Source organism: Capsicum annuum, chromosome 3, assembly GCF_002878395.1.
Source record: "Capsicum annuum cultivar UCD-10X-F1 chromosome 3, UCD10Xv1.1, whole genome shotgun sequence".
In the NCBI taxonomy this organism is placed as follows: Eukaryota; Viridiplantae; Streptophyta; class Magnoliopsida; order Solanales; family Solanaceae; genus Capsicum; species Capsicum annuum.
The window spans coordinates 14,462,311-14,470,870 of record NC_061113.1 but is presented as its reverse complement, the minus strand read 5'-3'; the positions used below and the strand labels follow the sequence as shown (position 1 = coordinate 14,470,870).

At 33.9% G+C, this 8,560-nt stretch overlaps 1 long non-coding RNA gene and 1 pseudogene across 1 annotated transcript; both read left to right on the top strand.

Annotated features, from left to right (window-relative positions):
• Nucleotides 1-646: 646 nt before the first annotated feature.
• LOC124897005 lies at nt 647-5,950 on the top strand. The gene is made up of 3 exons (XR_007053421.1): nt 647-983; nt 1,066-1,282; nt 5,523-5,950. It is a non-coding gene; the product is annotated as an uncharacterized LOC124897005 (long non-coding RNA).
• On the top strand, nt 2,604-5,723 carry LOC107848783 (annotated as a pseudogene).
• Nucleotides 5,951-8,560: the final 2,610 nt, after the last annotated feature.

Genomic DNA, 8,560 nt, shown 5'->3' with positions numbered 1-8,560 from the left:
CGATAAATAGGATGACAACGAAAAACAATACTAAAAATATAATTTTATTATATGATTTGGCCAATTGGCCTACATATAAAACCTAATATTAAAAACATAAAACTAATAAGAGAGAAAATCTCCCCCTAAACGAAAATCTTAAAAGACTACATTGTGGATGCTATTGTGTTATGGTATGAGAAGGGGGTCTTCTATTTATAGATGTCAAAAACCTTACCTCCAAGAAAGAGGTTAGCCAAATATGGAAAAGAATTTTACTTTTTTTTTCAGGAAAAATAAAAGTAATTATCGTAACTTTTATTTTCCTTCTAAGAAAAAGTAAAACTTAAATATAGTAAGAAAATCTGGGCAAAAACCCTAACAATGACATGAAGCAGCTTCAGCTTACCGAGGACATGACCCTAGATAGGAAGGTGTGGAGGATCGTAGACAAGGGTAGAAGGCTAGTGTGAGTGTGTGGGTTGTAGCAAGGTGTTAGAAGAGCCCTTGTTTAGCCGGGTTAGTAATCTTAGGACTGTGTCCATTAGTAGGAGCCTCTAGTCAGGAGAGTTTGGGTGTGGTGGGTAACTACAGGTGTCCTATTTCTTATTTCGAATTGCTAGTATTTCTCTTATTTCGTATTTCTCTGATATCTATTTTATTATTTCTTATTCCTTATTTCTATTATGTCATCCATCCTACTTCAGGTTTCATTACGACCTTGTGTATTGTTCTCTATCTTGAGTCGGGGGTCTATCGGAAATAGCCTCTCTACTTCTTCGGAGGTAGCGGTATGAACTGCGTACATTTTACCCTCCCTAGACCTCAATACACTGGGTTTGTTGTTGTTGTAAAAGAGTAGGTGAAGAATCCAAGAGGGACACCTTACAAAGGGAAAGAAAATGGTTTCGACCAAAGAAATCACATCATTCAATAGGTGAAGTGGAATGCTCATTAGAGATGCAATAGTATTATCGCGCGCATGTTTATGTATTATGCGTTTTGTAAGTAAACTTTTTCCACTTCTTTCTATTATTAACTCGGGAAAATGTAAAACATCGATCCAAAAGAATCCTCACATTGCAGTATCGTAAAGGACACTTCATATGGCCTGAATTTTCGAACCACCAGAACAATCATGTGAAGCCTATGATATCCAGCCAACGCACCAGCAACAGCAATGGCACGGAGGATGTAATTTGCACCATCACCTCTGAAAAGAGAGATGAGACCATCAGCTGATCGTTTTCAAGAATGCAAAACGAACTCGCAGGTTTCCATATGCGTAATGCTTCTTGTAAAGGTATATAGTTATGTGCCTAATGTTATCCGACAGTAAGAAGTTTGTCTCGTAAATCTACCAGACATGAATTGTTGCAATCTATTGGAAGCATGCCATAAAGATGAGCTAATATGTCGTATTTGCATCCATGTTTAATTATAGAACTCAGTACTGTTGACGAAGGAAGATAATAAGAGCACAAAGGAATAAAATTGACGACTTTGTGATTGGAAACAAAGACGATTAGTAATAGTTCGTAGAAGAAAGTTTTAAGTCCATGTCCCAAAAATTAAAGCAGCATGCATATGGAGATAATTTCTCCTTAATTTCAGTGGCAGCTGTGTTCTTGCCAACTTGTGTAGAACTCAATTATCCTGTCGGATACCTGCTATCTTTTACCAATAAATAAGTAGTTATAGTTCAAACTAACTACACCTGATCGTTGAAAATTCAAAGAGATATAGATTTGTTTGTTGTAGTTTTCAAATGAAATTTTCACAGCAAAACTTACAAAGTTTTTCTTGACTTCATTTTTCTACTCTTTTAGCTACTTAAATACGCTTCATTAGATCACAGTAAAGTATTCTCTTTTTAATAAAACTGGTCCACATAAATAAATTAATGTCTAATCAAGTATAAGGATTTGCCACTTGTTTTGTTTTTTTCCTATTTTTTTCTTTTGCAAGCTTTGGAATTTTACATCAAATTGAATGAATTTTTGTGATGTAGCTTTCTTTGAAATTTCTATAGCATGAATTTTGTGACTTTAATGTTACCAAGATATGCTCCACTAGTTTAAAGATGAGAAATGAGAACCAAACGGATCTGCATCACATACCATATGATTTTTGTCTGAATTAAATTAAATTATTCCATTCCCTTTTTCATTTTTCTATTAAGAACTTTATTTTGTGATAATGTTAAAGTGGAAAGACTGTATTGGTAATGAACTATATCTTTTTATTTATTTGCAAGTGAAAAGGATTTGTTTGAAATTTCTCATCAAGACTTGGAAAATATTGTCTTATTATACCAAAAAAGATTCATTATTAGTCTATGAATAATTTGTGTTTCAATAAAATAAATTGAGATCATAATTTGCGCTATTATCTATGAACGAATAAGAAAAAAGGATATTTTTTTATTGTTCAAACAACTACACATAATATTTGATGATTAGAGTAAAGAATAAGTTTAGTTAATGAGTAGTAACATCAAATGAAAATTCAAAGAGACATGAATTTGTGTGTGGTAGTTTTCATGACAAGTCATACATTTCAACAGATATATTCAAGTGGACCACAAAGAAAATTAGTGATTGTGCTTTTCGTGATTTACACAGTAATATGAAGACTTGTGTATTGACCTCGAGAAACCACCATGAAAAGTTTTGGCATGGATAATTAATTTTCTTAATTGGAAAGCTCGAGATACCAGAGTTTCTTAATTTAAGACAAAGACTCATTGACTTAGGAAGTTTTTCTGATGCTGCGCCTTATATGACACGCAAGACTTATTCAGGTTTATTGCAATTTAAATAGTGAACCTCATCCATTAACAAACAAAATAATCAACACACAATTACTTAATTAGCAGTATATGATGAAGAGCTCGAAAATATTCTCTTTACTTCAGTTTTTCACTCTCTTTACAATTACTTTTGCTTCCACTGAGGAAGCAACTGCTCTGCTCAAATGGAAATCAACTTTCAAGAACCAAAATAATTCCTTATTGGTTTCATGGCAACCAAGTTCCGATGCATGCAGCGACTGGTACGGAGTTGTTTGCTTTAATGGTAGGATAAACAGGTTGAATATTACAAATTCTAGAAACATTGGTACCCTCTTTGATTTTCCGTTTTCATCCCTCCCTTTTCTTGAATACGTTGATCTTAGCATGAACAGTCTCTCTGGCACCATCCCACCGGAGATTGGTAATCTCACTAATCTTATCTATCTTGACTTGAATTGCAATCAAATTTCGGGCACAATCCCATCACAGATCGGCTCACTAGTCAAGCTTCAGATCCTCCGCATATTTGACAACCATTTAAATGGTCCCATTCCAGGAGAAATAGGTCAGCTAAGATCTCTTACTAAGCTATCTTTGGGCAAGAACTTCCTTAATGGCTCTATTCCTGCTTCATTGGGGAATTTGAACAACTTGTCCTTTTTGTTTCTTTATTTGAATCAACTCTCTGGCTCAATTCCTAGTGAGTTGGGGAATCTGTAAAACCTCAATTATCTGGAATTATTCAATAATCAACTCTCTGGCCCAATTCCTAGTGAGTTGGAGAATCTGAAAAACCTCAATGATATGGAATTATCTGCTAATCAACTCTCCGGCCCAATTTCTAGTGAGTTGGGGAATCTGAAAAACCTCAATAATTTGGAATTATCTGCTAATCAACTCTCTAGCCCAATTCCTAATGAGTTGGAGAATCTGAAAAACCTTAATGATCTGGACTTATCCAATAATCAACTCTCTGGCCCAATTCCTAGTGTGTTGGGGAATCTGAAAAACCTCAATCATCTGGAATTATCCAATAATCAACTCTCTGGCCCAATTCCTAGTGTGTTGGGGAATCTGAACAACCTCAATGATCTGGAATTATCCAATAATCAACTCAATGGCCCAATTCCGTCTTCCATTGGCAACTTGAGAAACATGCAAATCCTATTTCTCGACGACAACAATCTGATTGAGGAAATTACTTCATCTATTTGCAATTTGACGTCACTGACAGTCCTGGATTTGTGGAGAAACATCTTGAAGGGAAAAATTCTGCAATGTTTGGGTAATGTCAGTGGCCTCGAGTATGTGATGATGTCACATAATAATCTCAGCGGAGAGCTCCCACCGTCTATTTGCAATTTAGCATCACTACAAGGTCTAGATTTGGGTAGAAACAATCTAATGGGAGCAATTCCGCAATGTTTTGGCAACATGAGTGGTCATCTTGAAGTTCTTGATATGCAGCACAACAATCTTTCCGGTACTCTTCCAACAACTTTTAGCATTGGAAGTGCACTCAAAAGCTTCAATTTGCATGGCAATAAGCTAGAGGGAAAAATTCCACGATCCTTGAAAAATTGCCAACAACTGGAAGTTCTTGATTTAGGGGACAATCTCCTCAATGATACATTTCCAATGTGGTTGGGAACTCTTCTTGAGTTGCGAGTTTTAAGCTTGAGATTGAATAAGTTGCATGGACCCATTAGAACTTTAGGGAGTGAAAACATGTATCCTGAGCTTCGATTGTTAGATCTCTCTTCCAATGCCTTCACGGGAAACTTACCAACGAGTTTGTTTCAACATTTCAGAGCCATGAGGAAAATTGATCCATCAAAGAAGGCACCGAGTGATGATGAAGATGGGTATTACCAAAACTCCATAGCTGTCGTAACAAAGGGAATGGAGCTTGAAGTTGTGAGAATCTTGTTTTTGTACACCACTATTGATCTTTCAAACAATAAATTTGAAGGACATATTCCAAGTATGATAGGTGTACTCATTGCACTTCGCGTTCTAAATTTATCTCATAATGGATTGCAAGGTCCTATTCCGCAATCACTTGGAAGTTTATCTTCAGTTGAATCACTGGACCTGTCTGGTAACCATCTTGTAGGAGCGATACCACCACAATTTGCTTCTCTTACATCTCTTGAAGTCTTAAATCTCTCCTATAATCATCTCGAAGGGTGCATTCCTCAAGGAAATCAATTTCATACCTTTGAGAACAATTCATATGAAGGTAATGACGGATTACGTGGATTCCCACTTTCAAAAGGTTGTGGTAATGAAGGTGATGATTCAGTATTGGAGGAAACTTATGCTAGATCTACGCTTGATGAAGAAAGCAACTATGAATTTCTGAATGATTTTTGGAAAGCCGCTCTTATGGGGTATGGAACCGGACTATGTATCGGATTATCCATAATATATATCTTGATCTCAACTGGAAATATGAAATGGCTTGAAAGAATCATTGAAGAGCTGGAACACAAAATTATGATGGCAAGGAGAAAGAAGCAGCGAAGGCAGAGGAATTACAGAAGAAGAAATAATCGCTTCTAGAATTTCACATTATGTGAACCATCGCCATGCAGGCTACTTCTGGAATTTCACAAGTCGTCTTTGGATCCGATTTAAGTTAGAATCTTTTTATATATTGCATTAGTAATATAGGGGCTACATCAAGTGCATTCTGCTTTTGGTTCTTTTAGTGCTAGTTTAACATTAACATCTAACTTTCTTGCAGTCATTTCTGGGCAAAATAGGATGAAACAAACCGAACACTTGATCATTATCACCTCAGTTAGCTCTGCGGCATGCAGCCTTGTTAGATGTTTGACTCGGGTTGTTAAATCTGTAACAATTCTGATTGTTTTTGTATAATATAAACCAAAATCTGGTGAATATATGACCTCTTATATGATTCACCAGCAAAAAGATTCACTAACCTTTGTGTTTAGGAGTGTTGTAAATGAGTCCAGCTGTTTGTGAACAAAAGTTCAGCTCAAGCTCGTTTTATGAAACGAGCTGAGCTCTTGAGCTGAGCTTGTGTTCGGCTTTTAGCTTGAATAGCAGTCGAGCTGAGCTCAACGAAACTTGGTTTGTGCTTTTTAGTTGCATTTCAGAAGTATGTATCGTATCCATATCCTTTTTGCTTATACACAAAGATTTCCTATATAAGTATTTATTTTCCTTATACAAGAAGGATTTTAATACATCCTCTATAGTAGTGTTGATATATTGTCTCAGATTGATTAAGAGAAAGAATTGTTAGCTAAATGATTTTGGATAATCCTGAATCGTTTGAGGTTTCTCTTAATTAACAAAACATACTCCCTCCGTTTCGGAATAAGTGAATTGTTGGGGTATTTATTGGTGTTTCAAAATAATTGAATCATTGAATTTTTTTTCAAAGTTACGACAATCAATTAATTTTCGAAAAGGTATTAAAGGTTAACTTTTGCTTTTTGGAGGGTAAAATGAAAAGTTATGTTAAATTTATGTCTTTATTATTTTTTTCTTAATCTATATATCAAAATTCAATAATTTATTTATTATAAAACGGAGGGAGTATTATTTTGTTCTTTTGTGCATTTTTTATCATACATCGTGGTTCTATTTAAAATATGTACTAATACTACATTTTGTTTCCTAGTATTGGTTCTTGAAAAAAGATACTCCTATCTCTTTGTTAAATAACTCTAGGTTATTGCTAGTTTTCGACCTAAGGCAATATATTAATTCAAGTCAACTATGCAACTATGGCATGCATATCCACACAATGCCTTCTCTCGTACGTGTCAGAATCATTTAAAAGGTGTACTTTCAGATTAAAATCTTTTTTTCAATTAAAAAAGTCGTTTTTTTTTTTTGGTTGGCCAAAAAAAAAAGTCGTTTATTCAAACACTCATCAATTGAAAAGAAAAACAAATAGAGTTTAATAATTTATCTGAATGATAAAGTTGCTTCTCTGTAAATAAGTAAATGCATTGATTAGACTCTCCTGCTCTTAACATTATAGTCCGACTTTCCGACTAATTCAGATTCACGTCGAAAAATTTTACTATAGAATAAAGCCTCTTCTATTATATCAAAGACGACTTCATATTTAATGTTTGAATTGGAGAACTTTAATTGACGATGAAAGAGTACTTATCACTTCACCACGATCTTTTATCTTTAGTGGTGACTGGTGACTCTTCTGCTCTTAGCAACACTTTAGTCTTAATTCTCATGCTATCTTTAGTAAATATTTATATAAGAATACAAGAAAATAAATATCATAACTGGGTAAATTTCGCAGACGTTATCTGAATTAATTAATGATTCCTTGTACTGATGTACCTGAACAAAATTTTATAAATTAAAAGCATACCTAAACTCTTACCTTTTTATGCACGTAATGGAAAGTACAAATTCATAATTTCTTAAATAAAGAACAATCACCTACGCAATCTATATATATTAAGCATTTTTGACGTACTCACTTAATATGATGTATATACAATTTCAATAACTAATGATCAGTTAACCATCCTCTACTGCTTATGGCTTGGCACATCAAGTTAATGGTTTGCGAAAATTGAAAGTGATTTTGGAAAATTAATCGATTGAAAGGGCCTTGGAGTAATTGTTCTTAAAATTAGTGTCGTGTGAACAAGAGGTTATAGATTTAATCCGTGAAAATAGTTTCTAGCAGAAACTTAAGATAAAATTACGTATAATAAATTCTTGTGATTCGATCCTTTCCCAGATTCCATGTAGAAATAAAACGAGTGTTTTAATGCATCAGACTATCCTTTTAATCGATATGTTATCTCATGGGCAAGATTTATATTTATCAAGTTTTGGGTCAAATTCAGTTTGATTTAGGTATGGACTGCTCGAAAAATTAAATAACCATGCCTAAATTCAGCTGACTTCTGACTTTTTAGAATTTATGCATTTAATTTTCTTGTCTTCAACAAAATATCTTGATACAAAAAGTTCTTTCTCCGTCGATTTTTATTTATTCAGTATAATAAAAATAGCTATTTAACTTTAAATTCAGTTTGGAAATCAAGAGGTAATTACCATTTATATCGATCCAAAAAAAATAGCTAGCCCACCTAAATTTGCCGTAATTTTTGACATCAATGTAGCGTCGTAAGTAAAATGTACCATCTATATATTGATTATTTTATTACCATCTATTTATTGATTGATCAACTATGTGAATAATAAGTCAAGAATATTAAAGTGAAGGTACAGCTACTGAAGACTTAGACCAAAGTCTTTTCTCATTTTTTTAATTTTTTTGGAGAAGACTACACTGTATATTCACCCAATTAAATAGGGAGAACTTAAATAGTCGTTCATATAAGTTATAAATTTAAAATTAGAACATACATAAACTACCTCCTGATCATGTTCAACTTTTAAAAACAGATACTTAAACTTTACTTAATCCATTATAAATATACTATTTTGACTTAAATTTTGCCTATGCGTGTAGACACGCACATCAAACGTGTAAATGGTTAAAATTTGATTTAAATTACCAATAAAAAGTTGTCACGTGTAAATTATTTATTCAAAAATTTAAAAATACCTTCTTCTTCATTGATGTCTTCCTCATCTTTCCAATACTCCATTCATACACTCTCACAACTTCACACAATACTCCACTCACGCACACACAATAATCCAGTGAAAAACACACACTCACACATCGACACTACACACACAGAAATCCAAAGGAGAGCACAATTGTGCTTGGGGTCGTGTTGTCTATCCCTATTGTGA